Source organism: Scyliorhinus torazame, chromosome 9, assembly GCF_047496885.1.
Source record: "Scyliorhinus torazame isolate Kashiwa2021f chromosome 9, sScyTor2.1, whole genome shotgun sequence".
NCBI lineage: Eukaryota > Metazoa > Chordata > Chondrichthyes > Carcharhiniformes > Scyliorhinidae > Scyliorhinus > Scyliorhinus torazame.
In genome coordinates, this window is record NC_092715.1 from 197,298,233 (window position 1) to 197,321,669 (window position 23,437).

At 51.2% G+C, this 23,437-nt stretch overlaps 1 long non-coding RNA gene across 1 annotated transcript in view; it reads left to right on the top strand.

Moving 5' to 3' along the window:
- Window positions 1-18,309, top strand: part of LOC140429660 (uncharacterized) — a 32,475-nt gene extending 14,166 nt beyond the window's left edge. The window contains exons 2-3 of the long non-coding RNA XR_011949160.1: window positions 16,660-16,816; window positions 16,919-18,309. This is a non-coding gene — a long non-coding RNA (uncharacterized lncRNA). The remainder of the gene's footprint in view (window positions 1-16,659; window positions 16,817-16,918) is intronic.
- Window positions 18,310-23,437: the final 5,128 nt, after the last annotated feature.

Genomic DNA, 23,437 nt, shown 5'->3' on the forward strand with positions numbered 1-23,437 from the left:
TGAAAAGCCCCTAGTCGCCACATTCCGGCGCCTGTTCGGGGAGGCTGTTCCAGGAATTGAACCGTGCTGTTGGCTTGCCTTGGTCTGCTTTCAAAGCCAGCGATTTAGCCCTGTGCTAAACAGGAGGCAAACCCCTCCACCTTCCCTTTGTCCAATGATGCCGTACGGTCTATCCGGTGAATTGAGAAGCCGTCAGGTTGTATGGCACAATCTGGTGAGGCAGGAAGTGAAATGAAACACAGCACATAGCAGTCTCTTATTTCCCTCTGAGATGTAAGTCTAGCGTTCAGCGCATCCAGCTTGTTTTCGATCGCTTGGATGTTTGCCAGGAGTATGCGGGGGGAGGAGACTTGAAACCGCGTTGCTTTAGTCTCACCTGCAGACCACCACGTTTACCTCACTTCCTCAGTCAGCGGCTGCTTCTGGATGGTCCCGGGATCTGCTGGGAGAGGTCTGACCTTGTGGAAGGTAAATGGTTGCCTCTGGCGGGGTCCCGGGCGTTGGGTGCGATTTCGGGGTTGCCGGTGGGGCACGTATGCAATACGGTCAAACCCCTGGGTTCTGCGAGTATGTGTCTACCTTTCAGCATGTTCGGGTCCTTGCGTGGGTTCTCTGCCATTTTGGGGTTATTTAGTCTGGGTTCGGGTTGTAGGCAGGGTCATCCTGGGTCAGGTTGGGCTGGGTCACGCGTTCAGTTCCAGCGTTCATGGTCTGGCCGGGCGTTCCTGGAATCAGGCCTTGGAGAAGGCCTGGTCGAGCCTCCACATGGATTCTCCTTTCCTTGATCTGTCAGTAAGTCTGGGCGCTGGGCGGGCTTCTCCGGGTTGGGTCAGGTCGGGTCTCGTGGTCGGGCGCCGGGACGGGCACTCCGGGGGCCGGGGTCACTTCCTAGGCCAAGTCGGGAACTTTGGGAGCCGGGTCGATTCCTACTTGAGGTCGGGGTTGGACTGCCGCGTCGGGCCTCTTCCACTTCCAGGTCGAGGCCAGGATCAGGTGGTTGGAAGACTCCTGCTGGGTCGGATCGAGTCGGGCCGTATGGGCTGGCCCACGGATGTCTGAGGATCTTCAGACCTGTAAGTAAACATAAAAGAGAATGTTTTGAGATAGTATTAATGTTAGAATTAAGATTTAAAAGGTTCTAAGAGATGTAGGAAGAGGATCTGTGGGAGAGAGCTCGCAGAGAGTCAACATGCTCCGGCGCCATCTTGGTTGCTGGTCATTTCATTGCTGGCCAGTGGCTTGCTGGTCATTTCAAAGGGAAGTTAGAGTCAACACATGAGGATCTGGAATTATGTACAGGCCAGACCAAGTAAGGATGGCCAATGTCATTCTCTAAAGAACATTAGTGAACCAGATGGGTTTTTATGACAATTAATCATAGTTTTATGGTCAACATTACTGAGATGAGCTTTATAGTCCAGATTTATTATTTGAATTGAAATCCCACCAGGCCTGTGTTCTGGAATACTAGGTAAGTGACAATACCACTACAATACCACTACCACTAGTGCAAAAATTCACTAGACTCTGGGGTGGTCCCGGCGGATTGAAAATTAGCAAACATGACACCACTGTTTAAAAAAGGAGGTAGGCAGAAAGCGGGTAATTATAGGCCAGTGAGCTTAACTTCGGTAGTAGGGAAGATGCTGGAATCTATCATCAAGGAAGAAATAGCGAGGCATCTGGATGGAAATTGTCCCATTGGGCAGACGCAGCATGGGTTCATAAAGGACAGGTCGTGCCTAACTAATTTAGTGGAATTTTTTGAGGACATTTACAGTGCGGTAGATAACGGGGAGCCCATGGATGTGGTATATCTGGATTTCCAGAAAGCCTTTGACAAGGTGCCACACAAAAGGTTACTTGATAAGATAAAGATGCATGGCATTAAGGGGAAAGTAGTAGCATGGATAGAGGATTGGTTAATTAATAGAAAGCAAAGAGTGGGGATTAATGGGTGTTTCTCTGGTTGGCAATCAGTAGCTAGTGGTGTCCCTCAGGGATCAGTGTTGGGCCCACAACTGTTCACAATTTACATAGATGATTTGGAGTTGGGGACCAAGGGCAATGTGTCCAAGTTTGCAGACGACACTAAGATAAGTGGTAAAGCAAAAAGTGCAGAGGATACTGGAAGTCTGCAGAGGGATTTGGATAGGCTAAGCGAATGGGCTAGGGTCTGGCAGATGGAATACAATGTTGACAAATGTGAGATTATCCATTTTGGTAGGAATAACAGCAAAAGGGATTATTATTTAAATGATAAAATATTAAAACAGGCTGCTGTGCAGAGAGACCTGGGTGTGCTAGTGCATGAGTCGCAAAAAGTTGGTTTACAGGTGCAACAGGTGATTAAGAAGGCAAATGGAATTTTGTCCTTCATTGCTAGAGGGATGGAGTTTAAGACTAGGGAGGTTATGCTGCAATTGTATAAGGTGTTAGTGAGGCCACACCTGGAGTATTGTGTTCAGTTTTGGTCTCCTTACTTGAGAAAGGACGTACTGGCACTGGAGGGTGTGCAGAGGAGATTCACTAGGTTAATCCCAGAGCTGAAGGGGTTGGATTACGAGGAGAGGTTGAGTAGACTGGGACTGTACTCATTGGAATTTAGAAGGATGAGGGGGGATCTTATAGAAACATATAAGATTATGAAGGGAATAGATAGGATAGATGCGGGCAGGTTGTTTCCACTGGCGGGTGAAAGCAGAACTAGGGGGCATGGCCTCAAAATAAGGGGAAGTAGATTTAGGACTGAGTTTAGGAGGAACTTCGTCACCCAAAGGGCTGTGAATCTATGGAATTCCTTGCCCAGTGAAGCAGTAGAGGCTCCTTCATTAAATGTTTTTAAGATAAAGATGGATAGTTTTTTGAAGAATAAAGGGATTAAGGGTTATGGTGTTCGGGCCGGAAAGTGGAGCTTAGTCCACAAAAGATCAGCCATGATCTCATTGAATGGTGGAGCAGGCTCGAGGGGCCAGATGGCCTACTCCTGCTCCTAGTTCTTATGTTCTTATGTAACACCATCTCCCACAAAGATATTGGAGAAGTGAAGCTGCTGAAGCTGAGGATTTTCACCCTTTTTCAGGTTGCAGCCTGTGGTCTAATTTTGAGTTTCTTCGAGTTTGGTTGCACAGCGGGCTGGCAGCACGGTAGCACAAGTGGATAGCACTGTGGCTTTACAGCGCCAGGGTCCCAGGTTCGATTCCCCTCTGGGTCACTGTGTGTGCGGAGTTTGCACGTTCTCCCTGTGTCTGCGTGGGTTTCCTCCGGGTGCTCCGGTTTCCTCCCACTGTCAAAAGACGTGCAGTTTGGGTGGACTGGCCATGATAAATTGCCCTTAGTGACCCAAAAAAAAGGTTAGGAGGGGTTATTGGGTTACCGGGATAGGGTGGAAGTGAGGGCTTAAGTGGGTCGGTGCAGACTCGATGGGCCAAATGGCCTCCTTCTGCACTGTATGTTCTACAGTGGAATAATTACTGAGTGTGGAACTAGCATCTCAAAAATTGAAGGCTGTGAAGTGACAGTATAACTCTGACTTATCTGACTATTGTACGCCTTCAGACAAATCTTTTTCCTATCATATGAGTAGTACAAATGCATCATAGTCCTAGCAGAGGCTAGGAAGATTACTGTTTCTTTCAAGAACGCAGATCATGAAATGCATCTTTCCATTTGAACACTATGGTCAGGATTTTGCGGTCGGTGACTAAGCAAGGGCCTTCGCCACTGCCGACAACGAAAGATACAGCGAAGGATCTTGCAATGACTTTACACTCCACTGCATCGCAAGAAAGTTAGAGGATTTCCAGCATGAAACTGAAGTGATGTCATCAAAACATCCAAGCAACCAATCATATCAAAGAATCTTCACAAACAGTTAACCAGGAATTGAAAAGCACTACAATTAAATCCCTTATATGTGTGGGTTTGGAGGGGGTGGGGGATTAGGGGAGGGGGGAGTATCCACAGTGCAGCTTGGGGTGGAGCAGTGAATGATAGACTGCAACTTCAGGATTTCTGCATTAAGATACCCGTGCGTTAAATCCTAAAGTTGCAGTCAGTATCAGAGGGTGAACCCCGACAGCTCTTTGTCAAAAATCCTGCAAAAAAACTTTCTTTTGTCACTTCTGATCCAGTCTAAATATAAGGTTGATTTTAGAAAAGTGCGCTGAAGTTTCTCGTAAGACAAGTTAAAACGGGACATGTTGGTGATTGGCATGAGATATTTTGCCTAATTGTTTTTCTAACGTCTGGAATTTCTAATAAGAGATAGCTATAAATCACTTGAAGTGTCCAGATACAATTTGGATAATGCCTTATGACAAGTTGGGTCTTGTAAGTTTAAAGAAATAATACCAGAAACATATAGAGGATTGAGGCAGAAAAATAATTGGTAAATCTATTGTAGGAATTTTAATACAAAAAATGGATGGATTTGGATCGAGTGGGGAGTCAAAATATTAAAAATCAGAATCCCGACACCAACCCACTGGCAACACGTCTACCTTTGGTTTTAATGGAGTTGGGGATAGGGGTTCGGAAGACCAGTCTGTTCCAAGGTGTGTTTCCCACTTTAAGATGATAATGCAGCTGTGAATCTTATTGTTAGTCAACATTTTGAATTCAACTCTGAATGACTGGACTTCCTGAGTCTCTGAATACCTAGCAGCTGCACCCAAGCATGGATTATTGGACTTAGGGGATAAATTAGCTCCTCAATACAGCAAGCTTACCCGCCATAAGGGGGAATAGGCCCCTCAGCCTGACATTTACCATTTCCCCCGACTTTCAAACAAATCTTTTGATCTCCACTTCCCGCCCCCCCCCCCCCCCCCCCAAACCACAGTTCTCCGCAGGCACCCCCCAACCCCGGATGGACCCACCTTTCCCCACCCACCTCATTTGCAAAATTGACCCCTCCCCTGTGGCATGGGCCTACCTTGTGCTGTGGCCTCATCTGGTCTGCTCCCCATCTGGCTGGAAGCCAAGCCTGTCAATCGTGTTGGTTTGGAGTTGGGGATCCTGTCAGTGACATCGGGCGTGATTCTCCGGAAAGATTTCTAAGTGTTGGTAGCGAGCGGGAACTTTCCCGGCTCTCGGCCCAGCGAGGCCAGCAACGCAATTCAACGTTAATTGGTCCACTTAACGAGGCCCCATGGGCATCTTGCCGCAAATGAAGGCTCACCAGCCGATTCACCAGGACCGTGCTCGGCAGGCCCCCGCTAACAAGGTCGAGCAGCACTTAAGCAGCAATTACGCAGACAACCCTAGCCAGCTCGCAACAATGGCTCCCACGAGACAGGCCCCAAGATTCAGGATTGCAGATCAGAGGAGGCTGCTAGACACAGTGGAGGCCAAGAGACATGTCCTGTTCCCCAAGGGTCTTGAAGGGTCAGCCACAGGGCAGCCAGTGATGCCTGGAATGAGGTGGTGGCAGCTGTGAGCGCCGGCAGTGTGACCAGGAGGACTGGACTCCAGTGCCAAAAAAGGTCAATGACCTACACCGGGCTGCATGATTGAATAGACACTAGCGAACCCCCCCCCCCGCCCCCCGGAGATCTTTCCACCCCACACGTGAATCCACCCCCCAACTCTCCATGTGACCCCCAAGTCTCACTCCCCCCTCTTCTCCCTTCAACCCCCCCCCCAACCCTTCCATCACCCCCCCCCCTCCCACCACTGTAAACCATGCGTGTGGCTAATGATGCCCTCTCTGTGTCTCCTCAGGAAAAGCTCTCCTACAATCGCTGGGAGAGGGCCCAGACTGGCGGTGGGGTGCCAGACTTTAAGGGCCGGGATTTTCCATCGGGTGGCTCAGTGCCGACGCCAGCGTAAAAACGGGAGTGTTTTACCCTGGCTCCGGCGCCCGTTCCGGGACCCCATTCTGTGGCCCACAGGGGGCTAGCACGGCGCTGGAGGGGCCCATGCCGCTCCAGCTGCCGATCCTTGCACCGCGGGGTTCACGCATGCGCAGTTGGGCCGGCGCCAACTAGCACATGCGCAGTGGCCTTCTTCCCCCCGCCGGCCCCGACGCCAAATGGCGCAGGGCTACAGGAGCCGGCGCGGAGGAAAGGAGGCCCCCCGACAGAGACGCCAGCCCGCCGATTGGTGGGCTCTGATCATGGGCCAGGCCACTACGGAGGCTTCCCCCGGGGTCGGACCGCCCCCCCCCCCCTTCCCACAGGCCGCCCCCGGACTCTTCAATGCTGAGGTCCCGTCGGCTCAGAGGATGTTAGAACGATGCCAGCGGGACTCGGCTTTTTGGTGACGGCTCCTCGGCCCATCCAGGCCGGAGAATCGACGTGCCGGCCCGGGCCGGAGAGTCGCCGCATACCCCGACCGGTGCCGCGCCGACCATGCCGGCCCCTATGACACCGATTCTCCGATCTGCGGAGAATCGCGTCCCGGCATCGGGGCGGCGTGGCGCGATTCGCGCGGCCCGCGGGCGATTCTCTGACCCAGCGGGGGGGTTGGAGAATTCCACCCAAGAATCCTCACCTCCTTCGAGGCGCAGGCCCTGGAGGTGACGACTGGGTGACTGAGGACAGGGCGGTCATCAATGCGGAGGATAGCGGACACCGCAGAGGTGAGGAACCACCAGGATCCACCCGGAGGACCTGTCAAACGTGAGTTGCCTTACTGACTGACCCATCCCTCCCACTGACCACATATTTATTCTCCCACAGGTCCTCCTGGATGGCCCCCTCTCCAGCCTCCTATGAGAACACCCCGGAGGAGAGCTCTGAGGAAGACACGATTGAGGCGTCACATCTATCATCCCCATCCTCCGCCAGTGCAGATACACACACCTCGGTGGGAAATGTTAGTGGTCAGACATCTGGGGCACAATCTGGTGAGCAGCACACTGCTGCTGATGCACATCAGGTGGATTGAGGAACCCCCAGGTGAGACAGCAGTCGGTGGTCTGCTGGATCTCAGGACCCAGCTGGGTCCCAGCCTGATGGTGAGCCTGTGGAAGAGGCTTTCCCGGCGCTGATCGAGACATTAAGATGTGGCCATGACATTCAGAGGGAGATATCAGCGAGACTCCAGCAGGTCAATAGCCGCTTGGAGGAATCCCAAAAGCTACAGGTGCAACAGATGTCACTGGCAATGCATGGCACCGAGGCCAACACTGCTAGTTTGGCGACCGCAGTGGAGAGCCTGGTGTACGATGGCGGCCCCATGAGTGGAGGTGTCCAAGACATCACGCAGTTGATGATGGCCATGGCTGAGGGTCTCGGCAGAATGTCCGCCTCACTGATGCATGTTACCCAGTACCAGGCTGACCTTGATGAGGTTAATGGGACATGTCTCACTCTCAGATGGGAATAGCCGATACGCTGCGGAGCGTCGTAGTCGTAGGTGGGAATGGCGAGGCGCTGCAGAGCATGCCCCAGTCACTGAGGACCTTGGGGAGCCGCCAGGGCTGGCAAAGCCAGATGATGCAGGGGCAGCCGAGGCTTGAACCAGATGCCCCTCTGTCCCAAGGCGAACCCCAAGGCCCAATGGGCACTGAGCTGGAGGAGGGGGCACTGGGTGCCAACTTGGACCCATCCCACCCCAAATGGTGCGAATTGGCATGCTGCCTGCATAACAAACAATGGGTGTAGGTTAATCTCACTTTGCCATTTTCAAGGGTTATGGAATTTATCCCACAAGCTCTTGAACATTTCAATTGAAAGCGGCAGATGGATGTCATGTCCTCTCCTCCCTCTGCCAGGTTTTCCTGGTGGAAGTGAACCCTTGATTAGAAAAATCAACTCTTCAGCCTCTAAAATCCAAACACTGTTTCTGAGGCATCAGTAATTTACATAGAAGAGTTTCTAAGATAGTCGTTTGGTAATGAAAAAGAGACATACTTGTGAAAGCTTTTGATCTTAGACTCATCGAGACTTATCACAAGAATACAAACCCAAGGGAAGCAACAAATTCATACTGGATTAGAAGAGAGTGCTGACTGGTTGGTAGCGGTGTTGTCATGGAGAATGCACTGTCCGATGGTGACTGACATTACGCCTGTTCAGCTAAACAAAATAAGTGACCATACATTGGTTCAATTCTCAGTGCAAGGCCTTGATCAATCAGAGTTAAGCAAGATGGTTTAAATCTTTTAAGATGCTTGTCAGTTAATTGGTCATTTACTACTCTGGTAATCATGTTAAACATTGAGTTTTGCTGTTCCATCATTTTGAAAGAATTACTATTATTAAATTTACAGATCTTTTGTTCATTTTTGAGGAATTTCTAATACTTCTGTTGAAACAGTGAGAGGATGGTTTAAGTGCGGCTGACAGTTAAAGGGCATTCAGTGAGACACTTCTATTTTCTACCTTGCGTAAATAAGTCATAATTTAATTTGTGTTGTGTTGATCCCAACCACTGTGCCCTGATCAGTATTCATTAGTTGCATTAAAAATATTGCCAAAATTCAGCAGAAACAGGGGGATGAAGATAGGCTTGTTGAAACTAAGCAAGAAATTTTAAAAGACCACTGTGCCAATGAGATGTACTTTTTAAGTTATTGGTTTAAAACTGTTTGCTTTAATTTAAATTACTGATTGAAACAGAATTCAATAGAAACTACATTACATACTAACTAGATGTGGTTGTCTGAAAGCCAACATAGAGCCTGTTTCTCAGGAGGATATTCAATTAATCAATACAAAAGTTGATCATGAAAATTTTGATCTGTCGCCAATAATGTGGAACAGGGAAGGTCAAAAATAGGTCATACATTTAATTGCACCCATAAATATCTTTTGAAAGGAATGATGAAGTGCTGAGCTGAGAGAATGGATTCTCCGCCTCCCAGTGGCAGCAGCTAGAATCGCAATCGGGCGGAGAAAAGCAGGTAATGCAAAAATGGCGATTTGCATCCCGCGCCGCGTCCGACGCCATGCTCCAGACCCTCGCTGGCAGCAGGAATGAAGTTTGCTCTTCGCAACGCAAGGCCCATGCAACACTGTCATTTGCATGAATTTGAATGTCATAAGCAGGTTGGACAACTTGGGCGGAATTATTCGGAAATCGGCGGGGCGGGCAACTCCGGCGGGAAGGAGTGGCGTGAACTACTCCGGCGTCGGGTCGCCCCGAATCCTCTGCACCTTCAGGGGCTAGGCCGGCGCTGGAGTGGTTTGTGCCACGCTGGCTGGTGCAGAAGGGGCTTGGCGCCACGCCAACCGGCGCCAAAGTGCCTCCGCCGGCCGACGCGAGTTGCCGCATGCGCGGGAGCACCAGCATTTGCTGCCGTCATCCCACCGCATGCGCAGGGGGGTTTCATCTCCGCGCCGGCCATCGCGGACCGGTACACCAGCCGGCGCGGAAATGTAGAGTGCCCCCACGGCACAGGCCCGCCCGCGGATCGGGGCACTCCCCCGAGGATCCCGGAGGCCGCCCGCCAGGTCCCGCCGGTAAATACCTGTCGTAATATACGCAGGCGAGATCCGCCAAAAACAGGTGGCCACTCCACCGATTGCGGGCCGGAGAATCGCCGGGGGGCCCGCTGCCAGCGGCCGCTGACGGCGCTGCGCGATTCCCGCACCCGCCAAATCCCCGGCGCCGGAGAATTCGGCAGCCGGCGGGGGCGGGATTCACGCCGCCCCCCCCCCGGCAATTCTCCGACCCGGCCCAAGATGCTCCACTTCTCCGCAATGTAAGGGGTGGGGGGGAGTAACACACGCACGAATGGGGCAAGTATTTACAAGCGGGGCCTGAATGGCATGGCTTTTGAGGAGGAGTCAGAAGGTAAGAAAACTCTTTAAAAACTATCAAAGCTATCGGGTTTGCTGGGGGCGGGGGGCAGGGTTGCCTGGGCCGCTGGGTGTAGCGGGGAACGACTTGGTGCCAAGTCCATGCACTCAGGGTTGTCCCCCTCGGAGTGGCCTGGCTCAGACCGCCATTACTGCATATAGAATCGTGGATTCCCTACAATGCAGAAGGAGGCCATTCAGCCCATCGGGTCTGCACTGACCCATTGAAAGAGCACCCTGCCTAGGCCCATACCCCTGCCCTATCCCCATAACCCTACCTAACGTTTTGGACACCAAGGGGCAATTTGGCTTGGCCAATCCACCTAAACTGCACATCTTTGGACTGTGGGGAGTAAACCGGAGCACCCGGAGGAAACCCACGCAGACACGGGGAGAAAGTACAAACTACACACCGACAGCCACCCGAGGTCGGAATCAAACCCGGGTCTCAGGCATTGTAAGGCAGCAGTACTAACCACTGTGCTACCGTGCTGGAGTATGTGAATTACATTAACTTCCCTGGTGCTACTTACAGGCTTCTGGCTGTCCATACTGCTGTCTGCTCAGTGTGTCCTGTAAATGCTCAGAGGGCCTCTGGTGAGGTGGGAACCCACCCAGTCCGCCCCCCGCCCCCCCCCCCCCCCCAACACGCCCCCCCCAACACCTCCAACCCCCCCACCAACCCCCCCAACCCCTCCCCCCCCCACCCCCCCACCCCCCAACCCCCCCCCCACCCGCCACCCCCCGCACCCCCCCCCCCACCCCCCAACCCCCCCACCCCCCCACTCGATCTGAAAGGGGAGGGACTCGTCGACCACGTGCATCGTGGCCTTGGCGATGTCTGCCTTGATGCGGTTGAAGGCCTGGCGGGCCTCAGCCGTCAGGTGAAAAATTGTGGACTAAATAAGTGGGCGGGCCTTGTCTGCATAATTAGGGACCCACTGGGCATAGTAGGGGAAAACCCCCCGGCATCATTTCAGGGCCTTGGGGCAGTGGGGGAGGGGGAGTTCCATGAGGGGGTGCATGCGGTCGGGGTCGGGCCCTAGAACTCCATTTTCCACGATATAGCCAAGGATGGCTAAGCGGTTGGTGCGAAACACGCATTTCTCCTTATTGTACGTGAGGTTAAGGAGTTTGGTGGTTTGGAGGAATTTTTGGAGGTTAGCGTCGTGGTCCTGCTGATCATGGCCGCAGGTGGTGACGTTATCTAGGTACGGGAAGGTGGCCCGCAGTCCGAACCGGTCAACCATTTGGTCCATCTCACGTTGGAAGACCGAGACCCCATTAGTTACGCTGAAGGGAACCCTAAGGAAGTGATAGAGGCAGCCATCTGCTTCGAACGCAGTGTATTGGCGGTCCTCCGGGCGGATGGGGAGCTGGTGGTAGGCGGGCTTCAGGTCCACTGTGGAAAAGACCCGATACTGCGCAATCTGATTGGCCATGCCAGATATGCGTGGGAGGGAGTATGCGTCGAGCTGCGTGTACCGATTGATGGTCTGACTGTAGTCAATGACCATCCTATGCTTCTCCCCAGTCTTTACTACTACCACTTGAGCTCTCCAGGGGCTGTTGCTGGCCTCAATGACTCCTTCCCGCAGAAGCCGTTGGACCTCCGACCTGATGAAGGTCCTGTCCTGGGCACTGTACTTTCTGCTCCTGGTGGCGACGGGTTTGCAATCAGGGGTGAGGTTTGCAAACAAGGAAGGTGGATCGACCTTAAGGGTCGTGAGGCCGCATACGGTGAGGGGGTTAGGGGTCCGCCGAATTTTAAGGTTAAGCTTTGGAGGTGGCACTGGAAGTCCAGGCCGAGTAACAGGGCAGCGCAGAGGTGGGGGAGGACGTAGAGCCGGAAGTTGCGAAACTCTACGCCTTGGAAAGTGAGGGTCGCGATGCACTACCCCCGGATTTCCATGGAATGGGATCCCGAGGCCAGGGAGATTTTCTGAGTAACGGGGTGTACCACGAGGGAGTAGCGCCTGCACGTCCGAGGGTTCCTCAGCGGATGTTCGGAGGTAGCTTTCGAATCAGGCTAGCCAGTGGTCAAAAGCGGACGTAGCGTTTGCTGCTTGAGGGCTCAGCTGCAGGCGATCAGGCTTGATGCGAAGATCCATCATTTTAAAATCTTTGCTCAATAAATTGATGCACTATCAATTACCACAAAGACGAGAGTAGTGGAATAATCGAGGCTTTATTGAGCAAAGATGTTGTGCCTCCTGTAGCTGCCACCAGAATGGCTGCAGCACCGGTGAGCACACACATTTATACGCCGCCTACTGGGCGGAGCCAGCAGGCAGGGATTTACCCATATACCTCTATTATACGTGTCGTACCATAATACATATAATACTGCTACTGGTGACTACCACAAACCCCACCCTGCCCACTCATGCAAAGTTACTGAAGACCACTAACACATTTCTCCAAAAGGGGGACTACCCAAATTGGCACGATATAAGTGGGGTGTTCTCCCACTGATGCAACATTCTCCAGTGCAGTGAACGTGATGTGGCTGTAACATGTTGGAATGTAGCTCATATAACTTCAGGCTCTCAAATCGCCAGCAATACCTGCATTATGGTAGAGATAAGAGGAAGTGTTGAAAATCTGATATAAGATCTGAAAAAGCTGGAAATAGACAGGTCTGTCAGCAATTGAAGAAACTAAAAACAGTTGAATATTCTAGGTACCTTTCATCAGAATAGATTTTATCAAAAATAGTTTTCGGATGCAGACAGGTTGTCATAATATACACCAGTATATCATGGTGCAGACACACACTGATGGACACACAGTGGGACCAATCAACATACACAACACCGCAGCCAATCACCAGTGAGAGCACACGCACTATAAAGACAGGGGGCATCAGAGTTCCCGCTCATTCGAGCTGCAGCTAGCTAGGAGGACAGAGCTCACAGCCTGCAACACAGACATTCACCATGTACTGAGTGCATCGACTGGTTAGGTGAAGGCAAAAGTCTTTAGTTAAAGCTAGTATTGTGTTAACCCACAGTTAGAGTATGTTAAACAGTTAATGATTCAATAAAATAGTGTTGCACTATTTCAAGTATTGGTGACCTGTATGTGTTCCACGGATCCAGAACACCCAACACAACATGATACCAGGTGTTGAGGGATATTAGCACTTCTTAGACCTACCTGCAAGTGATCTGCCTTCCGTCATCCTGCAACATGGGCAACATCAGCCCGAGGCCTAGGGGCCAACTGGAAGATATTCAAACAGCGCTTCCAGCTCTTCCTTGAGGCCACAGACAGGGAGGACGCCTCGGATACCAGGAAGATTGCTCTTCTCCTCTCCACGGCCGGAGACCACGCCATCCACATTTTCAATTCTTTCACCTTTGCGGATGATGAAGATAAAACAAAGTTGAAGACGGTCCTCCTCAAGTTTGACACCCACTGCAGCGTAGAGGTGAATGAAAGTTTCGAGCACTACGTGTTCCAACAGCGTTTGCAGGGTAAGGATCAACCTTTCCAATCCTTTCTCACGCACCTCCGCATCCTTGCGCAGTCTTGCAGCTACGAACCCACATCCGACTCCATGATACTCGACCAGATCGTTTTCGGTGTTCAGTCGGACCCCCTACGACAGCAGCTCCTCAAAGTAAAGCAGCTCACCCTAGCGACCGCCATTGAGACCTGTGTCTTACACGAAAACGCCACGAGTCGGTATTCCCACATCCAAGCGGCTGAAACAGCGCGGCAAGGTCCCCACGAGGCGGAACGGGTCCAAGTGATTGAGCAACTCCAGGGCCTCAGCCTGGATGAGGGCGGCCATTTCGCACGCTTTTCACGGACTCACGCACTTGTGCGCACCAAACGAGGGGACGGCGATGTCGAAGAACATAATGCGCAGGCGCGCACCACGCACGACCGCACCACGCATGCGCGGTGGCGCAGCGAACGTGCTGATGCTACGACGGGCGGCAACTGTGGCTCCACCCATTTAAAACGGCAATGCCCTGCCAAATCTCGACAATACCTACAATATGGAGACTTGGCCACTATGCTGCCTTCTGCCGAGCAGCTCAGCCTGCCAAATCATATCGCTTCAGCCAGCCTCGCAGGAACGTCCAGGCAATTCAACCCACGGTCACCGAGTCCGATGCGGACCTCCCACACAGCAGTGACACTGAGGACCCGAAGGCGCCTTTTCGAGACGGTGTCGTGACACAAAACAGGCTGTCCCCGAAGCAAAGACACCAGCCGCTGTCGGTATACAGCATCGATCCAGACGATGAGTGGTGTGCCACCCTGATGGTCAACCAGAATTCGTCGCCCACCTCAGAGACTTAATTTGTGAACTTTGTGGACTTATGGGGCGGAATTCTCCCCCCCCCCCGTCCACGCCGGGTGGGAGAATCACCCGGGCGCCGTGCGAGTCCCGCCACGCCGCTCTGACCCCCGCACACGATACTCCCCCCCCCCCCCCCCCAAACCTGCGCGGCACAAATCACGGCTAGCCGCTGGGAGAATCGCCGCTTGCCGTTGGTAATGGGCGAGTGGCGATTCTCCGGCCCAGCTGGGCCAAGCGGCCTGCCCGACACGACAGGTTCCCGCCGGCGTCATCCACACCTGGTCGCTGCCGGCAGGAACAGCGCGGAAATGCTGGGGGGGGTGTGGCCTGTGGGGGGACGAGGGGGTTCCTGCACCGGGGTGGGGGGGGCTCAAAAGGGGTCTGGCCCACGATCGGTGCCCACCGATGGGCGGGCTGGTGTCTCTGAAGGAGGACCTCCTTTCCTCCGCTGCCCTGCAAGATCCATCCGACATCTTCTTGCTGGGCGGCCGAGGGTAGGACGGCAACCGCGCATGTGCGGGTGACGTCATTTACGCGGCGCCGGTCGTGTCATTTACGCGGCGCCGCTTTTACGCGGCGCTAAGGCCCGGCGCGCGTAAATGACGCGGTGCCGCTCCTAGCCCCCCGAGAGCGGGAGAATAGGGGGCTGGGAACGGCCTCTGACGCCAGAGTGAAACACTCCGGTTTTCACTCCGGTGTCGGGACTTAGTCTCCCGATGGGAGAATTGCACCCTTACATTTTCTGATTTTTTCTGTTCTTCCGTTTGATCGTTTACATGGTTTGTATATAGTGTTCATCTCATTGTTCTTGTGATATACTGTTTTTCTGCACCAGGCACCTTCCCATGTAAATAGCTTAGTTCTCATGTACATAGTCCTGTAAATATTTTGCACACATGTAGTCAGGGACATTCTCACCATACACTATTTATTGCCACACAGGTGCATTTTTTATAAAAGGGGGGATGTCATAATATACACCAGTATATCATGGTGCAGACACACACACTGATGGACACACAGTGGGACCAATCAACACACACAACACCGCAGCCAACCACCAGTTAGAACACACGCACTATAAAGACAGGGGGCATCAGAGTTCCCGCTCATTCAAGTAGCAGCTAGCTAGGAGCACAGTGCTCACAGCCTGCAACACAGACATTCACCATGTGCTGAGTGCATCAACTGGTTAGGACAAGGCAAAGGTCTTTAGTTAAAGCTAGTATCGTATTTACCCACAGTTCAAGTATGTTTAAATAGTTAACCTTTTAATAAAATAGTGTTGCACTATTTCAAGTGTTGGTGACCTGTATGTGTTCCACGGATCCAGAACACCCAACACAACACAGACTAACTGTAGAATACAGAAATCGTTGGCGTTTTCTGACTTTGTTTTTTTTGTGTTTAAATTGCATGCCATTTTAACCTGTCATATTTTAGCCTTATGCTCCAACTCCGTCTTCTCTCCTGGTTTATTTCTTTCTTTCTCGTCATTCCTGCTTCTTGTTGAAGCAAATGATTGTCTGGTCTCCACATTTGTTCGAGTATCTGTCAATAGCAACCCCTAAATTCCAAAGGAAGATGCACTTTAGCAGAGGAGGCTACGTTCTTTTCAATGTTGTATTTGGAAATGATTAATCTGCCATTTCAAAATAATTCTTTTAAATATAGCCTACATGAAAGTTGTTAAAATTTGCCTGAGACGAACATGTCAAAACTATGATCCAGGTTTTAAATATTCATTAAAATAAAAGCATATAGATGCTGGAGGACTGAAATAAAAAGCAAAAATGCTGGAAAAGTTCCACAGTTCCTCCAGCATCTGTGGGAGAGAAACTTGGGGCAGGATTCTCCATTTAGGATATGGGGCTCGAATCCCTGGAAATATTTCGAAGTGTTGTAGTGAGCAGGAATTGCCGCGAGCTTCTCAGTGCTCGGCCCAGCGAGGCCGGCAAAGCTATTCAACGTTAATTGGCCCACTTAACGAGGCCCCACGGGTTTCTCGCTGCAAATGAAGGCTTGGCAGCTGATACGCTGGCACCACGCTCGCCAGCCCCCCGCTAACAAGGCCGAGCAGCACTTAAACCACATTTGCTCAGCCAACCCCACCAGCTCGCAACAGTGGCGCCAAGAGACCAACTTCCAGATTTGGGGATGCAGATCTGGGGAGGCTGCTAGGGACTGTGGAGGCCAGGAGAGATGTCCTGTTCCCCCAAGGGTCCCGGAGGGTGAGCCACAGGACAGCCAGTGTTGCCTGGGACGAGGTGGCGGTGGCTGAGAGCGCCAGGACTGTGACCAGGGGGATTAGCCTCTAGTGCCGGCAAAAGGTCAATGACCTACACAGGGCAGCACAAGTGAGTCAACACCGATGACCCCACCGAGACCTTTCCGCCCACTTGCAAGCATCCAACCCCCAACTCTCTAACTACCCCAACCCTCCCTCCACTCCCCCCTCCCTTCAATCCCCCAAAGCCTTCCTTCACACCACCCCCTCTCCCTCAACCCTCCCCTAACCCTTCCTTCACACTGCTCCTTCCACCACTGTGAACCATGCGTGCCGCTAATGATGCCCTCTCTATATCTCCTCAGGAAAAGCTCTCCTACAATCGCCGGGAGAGGGCCCAGGCCAGCAGTAGTGTGCCAGACATTAGAATCCTCACCACCTTCGAGGAGTGTGCCCTGGAGGTGACAGGGGTGGCCGAAGACAGAGCTGTCACCAACGCGGAAGCTGGCGGATGCCGCAGAGGTGAGGAACCACTGGGCACCATCCAAAAGACCTGTCAAACGTGAGTTGTTATTGCCTTACTGACTGATCACTCCCACTGACCACATGTCCATTCTCCCACAGGTCCTCCATCGACGATGCAGGCCCACCCCGGATGGCCCCTTCTACTGTATCCCAGGTGAACACCTCAGCGGAGAGATCCAAGGAAGACACGGCCGATGCATCACAGCTGTCATACCCAACCTCTACCAATGCAGATATACGCACCTCAGTGAAAAACGTTAGTGGTCAGGCTCCTTGGGGAGTTTCCCCCTTTGGGCCACTTTAATAGATTTCCTGCACTGCTGAGCTGATATCGCCAGCAGGACCAGTTCCTCGCAGATCGGGGCACCATTTTGACCGGCTGCCATAATCGCTGCATGTCCATCCCTTTCAAGTCCCCCCCCCCACTCCCATCTTTTAGAACCCCCCCTCACCGCCCCCTCTAATGGGCAAGGACATCTCCCCGGCCCGACCACTGGCATGGCAAATCTGGCACCTGGGCACTGCCAGCCTGGCACCCTGCAGTGCCCCAACACCATGGCAGTGCCACCCGAGCATTTTCAGTGTGCTTGGGTGGCACTGCCAGGCTGACAGTGCAAAGGTGCCCGGTGCCGGGGGGAGTGCCAGGGTATTACACTGCCCTGTCTCCGACCATTCGGGGGTCTCTAATGGCCTGCAAGGTGCCATAAGGGGGCTGAATCGCACCTGTTAACTCTGTTTATCTCCCCAGAGATGTAGGAAAAGTCATATTGGATACTAATCCACAGATGCTGCAAAGTTGATATTTTCCAGTATTTTCTTTTCTTATTGTCCATGTCCAAATGTAGCAAGACCTGGACAAAATCCTGGCTCGGGCTAAGAATTGGCAAGTAATATTTGCTCCACGTAAATTCTAGACAATGACCATCTCTAACCAGAGAGAATCTAACCATTCCCCCGTGATATTCAATGGCATTCCCATCACTGAATCCCCCACTATCAACATCCTGCGAGTTACCATTGACCAGAAGCTGAACTGGACTAGCCATATAAATACTGTGACTACAGGAGCAGGTCAGAGGCTGGGAATCCTGCGGTGAGTAACTCACTCACTGACTCCCCAAAGTTGGTCCACCATCCACAATGCATAAGTCAGGAATGGAATTCTCTCCACTTGCGTGTATGAGTGCAGCTCCAACAAGACTCAAGAAGCTTGACATCATCCAGGACAAAGCAGCCCACTTGATTGGCATCCCTTCCACAAACCCCCGATGCACAGTGTGTACCATCTACAAGTACTCAGGAACTCACCAAGGTTCCTCAACAGGTTCCTTGACCACAACTATCTAGAAGAACAAGGGTAGCAGATAACGGGAACACAACCACCTGAGGTTTCTCGTCAAGTCACTCACCATCCTGACTTGGAAATATATCGCTGTTCCTTCACTGTCGCTGGGTCAAAATTCTGGAACTCCCTCCCTAACGGCACTATGTGTGTGCCTACACCGCAGGGATTGCAACGGTTCAAGAAGGCAGTTCACCACCACCTCAAGGGCAATTAGGGATGGGCAATGAATGTTGGTCTATCCAGCAAAGCCCACATCCCTTGATTGAATTTCAAAAAATGTTGTGATGTATTACTTTCAAGGCCAGTGCGAGTTGACTGGAGATATGGTAGTGGACCTTCTCGACTTACTGCAGTCCATGCAGTGAGGCTTCTTCCACAGTGATCTTAGGCTGAGAATTCCAAAATTTTGACCCAATGACGTTCCAGTTCCAGGATTTTGACCCTGCAATATTCCACTTCCATAAAGAAAAATATTCTCTTCTCCCATATTCCTTAAACATAAATATGACAAAATTGTGTTGCAGCAATACTGAAGAGCCTATGTTGTAAAGCACTCTGCTAAAATAGTTTTTAAAACAACTTTTTTATCTCTACTATTGGAAATGACCAAGATGTACTTCCAAAATACAATGCACTAGTGACATCCAGTGGAACCAAATAATCATCAAGATTACTATGCATTACAGAAAGTGTTTGATGGATAAATAGGTGGTTGAACTGGTTTGTTTTTATGTAAAGGGCTTTAAAACTGCAGTATATTCACTTCTGTGGAGAAATAATCTATGTAAGTAATCAAAATGGAGAAAAAGGAGTTCTTAAGGACTTGTTAATGCTTTGTAGTGTTAGGAATGTGCTTTTGCAATCCCATTCCACAGAAATAAAAATTATGCTTCCTTCGACTTGGAAACACTTTGAAAAAGGTGGTGGTATTGTTGTCTCATTAAAGCTGATGTCAATTTATGAGCGGGGTTGATGGTACAAGGAGGTATATTTTTAACCCTGTAGCAAGGTAAATTAAAACACTTTCACAAACAGTGATCTGGATTCTCCGTTTCAGTGGCTAAGTGCCGGCTCAAACAGAGAATATGCGGGAGGTTTACGATGAAAGAATTGGTGTCGACCCCTCACCGATTCCGGGACCGGTGAGCGATTTGCAGTGGCGCCGGGTGAAACTCCCGGCTCCCGGGCCGAAAATGGCCAGAGAATGGCCAGGTACCTGGCTGCGCAGGTGCATGGTTGATGACCTGCAGCGGTCACGCCATACAATATGGCACAGTCGTGTGCGGACCCAATCACCCATCCGCAATCCCACAGGCCACCCCTTGGCCACCCCTCACCAGTCCCCCTGGCCCTCATGGAAGCTCCCCCAGCCAGCGGCATGGATCCCAGCCGAGTGTGGCAGCACTGGAGACAGTCCGCAGCCACCACGCCGGGTCCCCGGATCGCTGAGACCACCTGTGTCCCACGCCGTCGGGAACTCGGCCCATCGGGGGCAGAGCATCGTAGGAGGGCCGGCCGATGATACACCATCGCGATTATGCCATTTCTGAGGGAGCGGAGCATGGCTGACAGGCGCCAAACCGGCGCCAGCCCTGATTTGGGCTTCGGAGTCAATTCTCCGCCCGATCGCTGATTACGATATCGGCATCGGGCAACGGCGAATCCAGTCCAGTATTTGTGAACAATAGCAGTTCAGCAAAACAGTTTTTTGTTCGGTCAATAGACAGAGAAAGATATTTCCCAGTATCAGCTGGCATGCATTATGCAAAGCAAGGTATCTGGGGCGTCATTCTCCGCCGGCGGGAGTCTCCGTTTTGCCGGCGCCCGGGGGTTTCCCGACGGCGTGGGGCTGCCCCACAATGGGAAACCCCATTGACCGGCCGGTGTTACGGAGACTCCCGCCGGCCGGTCGGGGCAGAAATGTGGCGGGGCGGGTAGGAGAATTTTGCCCCTGATTTCCAAGGGACGTGGGTGATTGTCCCATGACATGCAGAGTCCCGGCCTTCACATTCAAACTCCCCTGGGTCGATGCAGTTTCTGCTGTTTTACTTTTTTTATTTGTTCATGGGACATGGGCGTTGCAGGCTGTGCCAGCATTTATTGCCCATCCCTCATTGCCCTTCAAGGGACAGTTAAGAGTTGACCACATTACTGTGTATCTGGAGTCACATGTGGCAGACTGGGGAAGGACAGCAGATTTCCTTCCCTGAAGGTCATTAGTGAATCAGATGGGTTTTTAACGACAATTGACAATGGTTTCATGGTCATGATTAGATTTTTAATTCCAGTTATTTTATTGAGTTGAAATTCCATCACACCTGCCATGGTGGGATTCGAACCCAGGTCCCCAGATCATTATCCTGCGTCTCTGGATTACTAGTCGAGCAACAATATCACTATGCTACCGCCTCCCCTAAAACTGCTGCTGTGGGTGCACATACTGAAAATTACCAAAGCTGTCATTACTTATTTTTCTTCAACTTATCGGATAAAGATAATACCTTGGAAACTGTTATATTTCTGAGTCTACCACAAAGAGAAAAGGAATGGAGGTCCCCACACTCTGGCTTCTTTCATACACGATGAGAGGTTTGATTAAGAGTTGTTGCTCGTACAATCTAAAATGGAGATCTGAAAACCCACACAAATACTCTGCTGACACAACTACAGATCACGTGACGCAACACCAGCAGGGATATATTCTCTGATACATACGACAAAGTTGTCCTCCTTAATTGGTACTCTCATGAGCAAACCAGTGCAGTTGGGGAACTGATGCATACTTTAGAGTTTGGTGAATGGAGGAGTTTAAAGTGTTCATTTTGTTCTTAAATTTTGCTCTTAAAATCATCTAGACTAGTCTGCAATTAGCAGTAACTGGAAAGTACTGTACAAGGTTCTTTCTTTCTTGCAGCTGAGACAGGGTAAAAACATTCTGCTGTGAGAGCTGACTAGTTAATTGGCTAACTGGTTGCATATGGTTTTTCTAGTCCCAGTTCAGTTGGCTGTAAATACAGGGGGCAGGGTTCACCGTTGGTCGATGCCAAAATCACAAAATGCGATTGGGCGGAAAATAGCCACCGACACCACAATCGTGGTAGGTGCCGGTTTGACGCCAAAATGGGATCTTCCTGCATCCCGAAAATGGCATAAATGCATTGATCGCCACGCAGCGTTCAAGCACCGTTGGCATATCATGAGCGGACCTGACCCGTTATTCTCTGGGGCCTCCGCGATTCACCGCCATCGGTGGCTCGAGTTCCCGACGGCGCAGTTGATGTGTGGTCTCAGCGGTTGGGAACCCAGCGTGGCGGCTGCGGACTGTATCCAGCGCCGCCACAGTCGGCTGGGAGCTGTGCTGCTGGCCAGGAGGGCTTCCGGGAGAGCTGGGGGGACTTGTGGGGGGTGGCCAAGGGGTGGCCAGGGGTCAGTATTTGGCAGGTCGGGTCTGCGCACAGCCGGCGCCATGTTTTTCGGTGCGACCATTGCAGGTCGTCGCCATGCGCATGCGCGGCCACGGACCTGGCCATTCTCCAGTCCTTTTTGTCGTGGGAGCCAAGAGTTTCACTCGGCGTGGCTGCTAGCCCCTCACCGGTCACAGGATCCTTCGTAAAAACGCCACAGTTTCTCCGCTGGCGTCAACTCTTAGCCTCAGAAATGGTGAATCCAGCCCAAGGTTCTTTAGTGCAGCCTTGGCAAATAAGCACAGCTGAGGAACTGAGTGTATACTTGGAATTGGTGGAGTGGGGGAGTTCGGTGAAGAGGGCGGAAGTAGGCATTTGTTTCCTTTTGTCTTTTCTATCTTTCTCACCCTGTAGGAATTGACTCTTACTCTGCTATAGAGACAGGAGCTAGCTGTTTGTTGAGTATCTGATAAGTGGTTGAGGTCTAGTCTATTCCTACAGTTTGAAATAGTACACAAATTGGTGATAAAGTTAACAAAATATATTTAAAAATTGACATAAATAAGTGACTAATATAATTAAGGAATTAATTAAAACACATTAAGGATGGCAGGACAGATGATGTGTCAAGTCTGCAACATGTGGGACTGCCTAGATACCTTTGTGATCAAGAGCAAACACATCTGCAGTAAGTATTTGCAGCGTGAGGAACTCTGAGCTTGAGGCCACTCTGCAGACATTGCCATTCATCAGGGGGAGGAAAGTTACCTGGATGCTTTGTACCAGGAAGCAGTCACACCACTTAGGACAGGGGCTTCTGATTTGGTCAGTGGTCAGGGGCAGGAGGGTATGACTGCGGGTGAGGCAGCCAAGGGGACCCAGAGGCCAGGAGTGTGAGTCTCCACAATTGCCCAATAGGTTTGAGGTTCTCTCAGCTTGTTTGGATAAGAGCGGGGACTGAGGATGGATGAGCAAACTGACTATGGCACCAGGATGAAGAAGCCATGCAAGTGGGGGGGGAGAAAAAAGGAATGTGAGGAGATTGACATTGGTCTCTGCAGCAATAGGCAAGAGCCCAGAGTGCTGTGTTGCCTGCCCGGCGCCAGGGTTTAGGACATCTGCTCAGGCTGGAGAGGAACTTGCAGTGGGAGGGGGAGGATCCAGTTGTTATGGTTCATGTAGGTATCAACAGCACAGGTAGAATGAGGAAAGAGGTTCTGCATGCAGAGTTTGAGGAGCTAGACACAAATTTGAAAAGCAGAACCCCAAAGGATATAATCTTTGGATTATTACCTGATCCATGTACAAATTGGCATAGGGTATATAAAATCAGAGAGGTGAATGTGTGGCTCAAAGACTGATGTTGGAGAAGTGGATTCCAGTTTGTGCGGTACTGGCACCAGTACCAGGGAAAATGGGACCTGTGCCGTTGAGACGGTCTACACTTGAACTGTACTGGGGCTGATATTCTAGTGAGCCGCATAACTAGGGAAGTAGAGAGAGTTTTAAACCGAATAGTGGAGGCAAGGGATAAAATTGGGGAAGATGTGGGATACTGAAGTGTAGAGTCAAGACAAGAGAGGACGGGACTAATAAGGAAAATGATAAACATACCATGGCAGGCAGGGCATGGAGTACAGATCTAAGTGTATATCAGCAAATAAGTCTAGATGCTATAAAAATAATAAAAGGATAAAACATGCTGCATTTGAAACAAAACAGATGAACTGAAATTAGAAATTAATAAATATAATCTAACAGCCATTACAGAGACGTGGCCACAGGATGACAAAGATTGGGATTGGATCTTGAGGGGTATGTGACATTTGAGAAGGACAGGAAGCTAAGAAAACATGTGGGAGTGGCTCT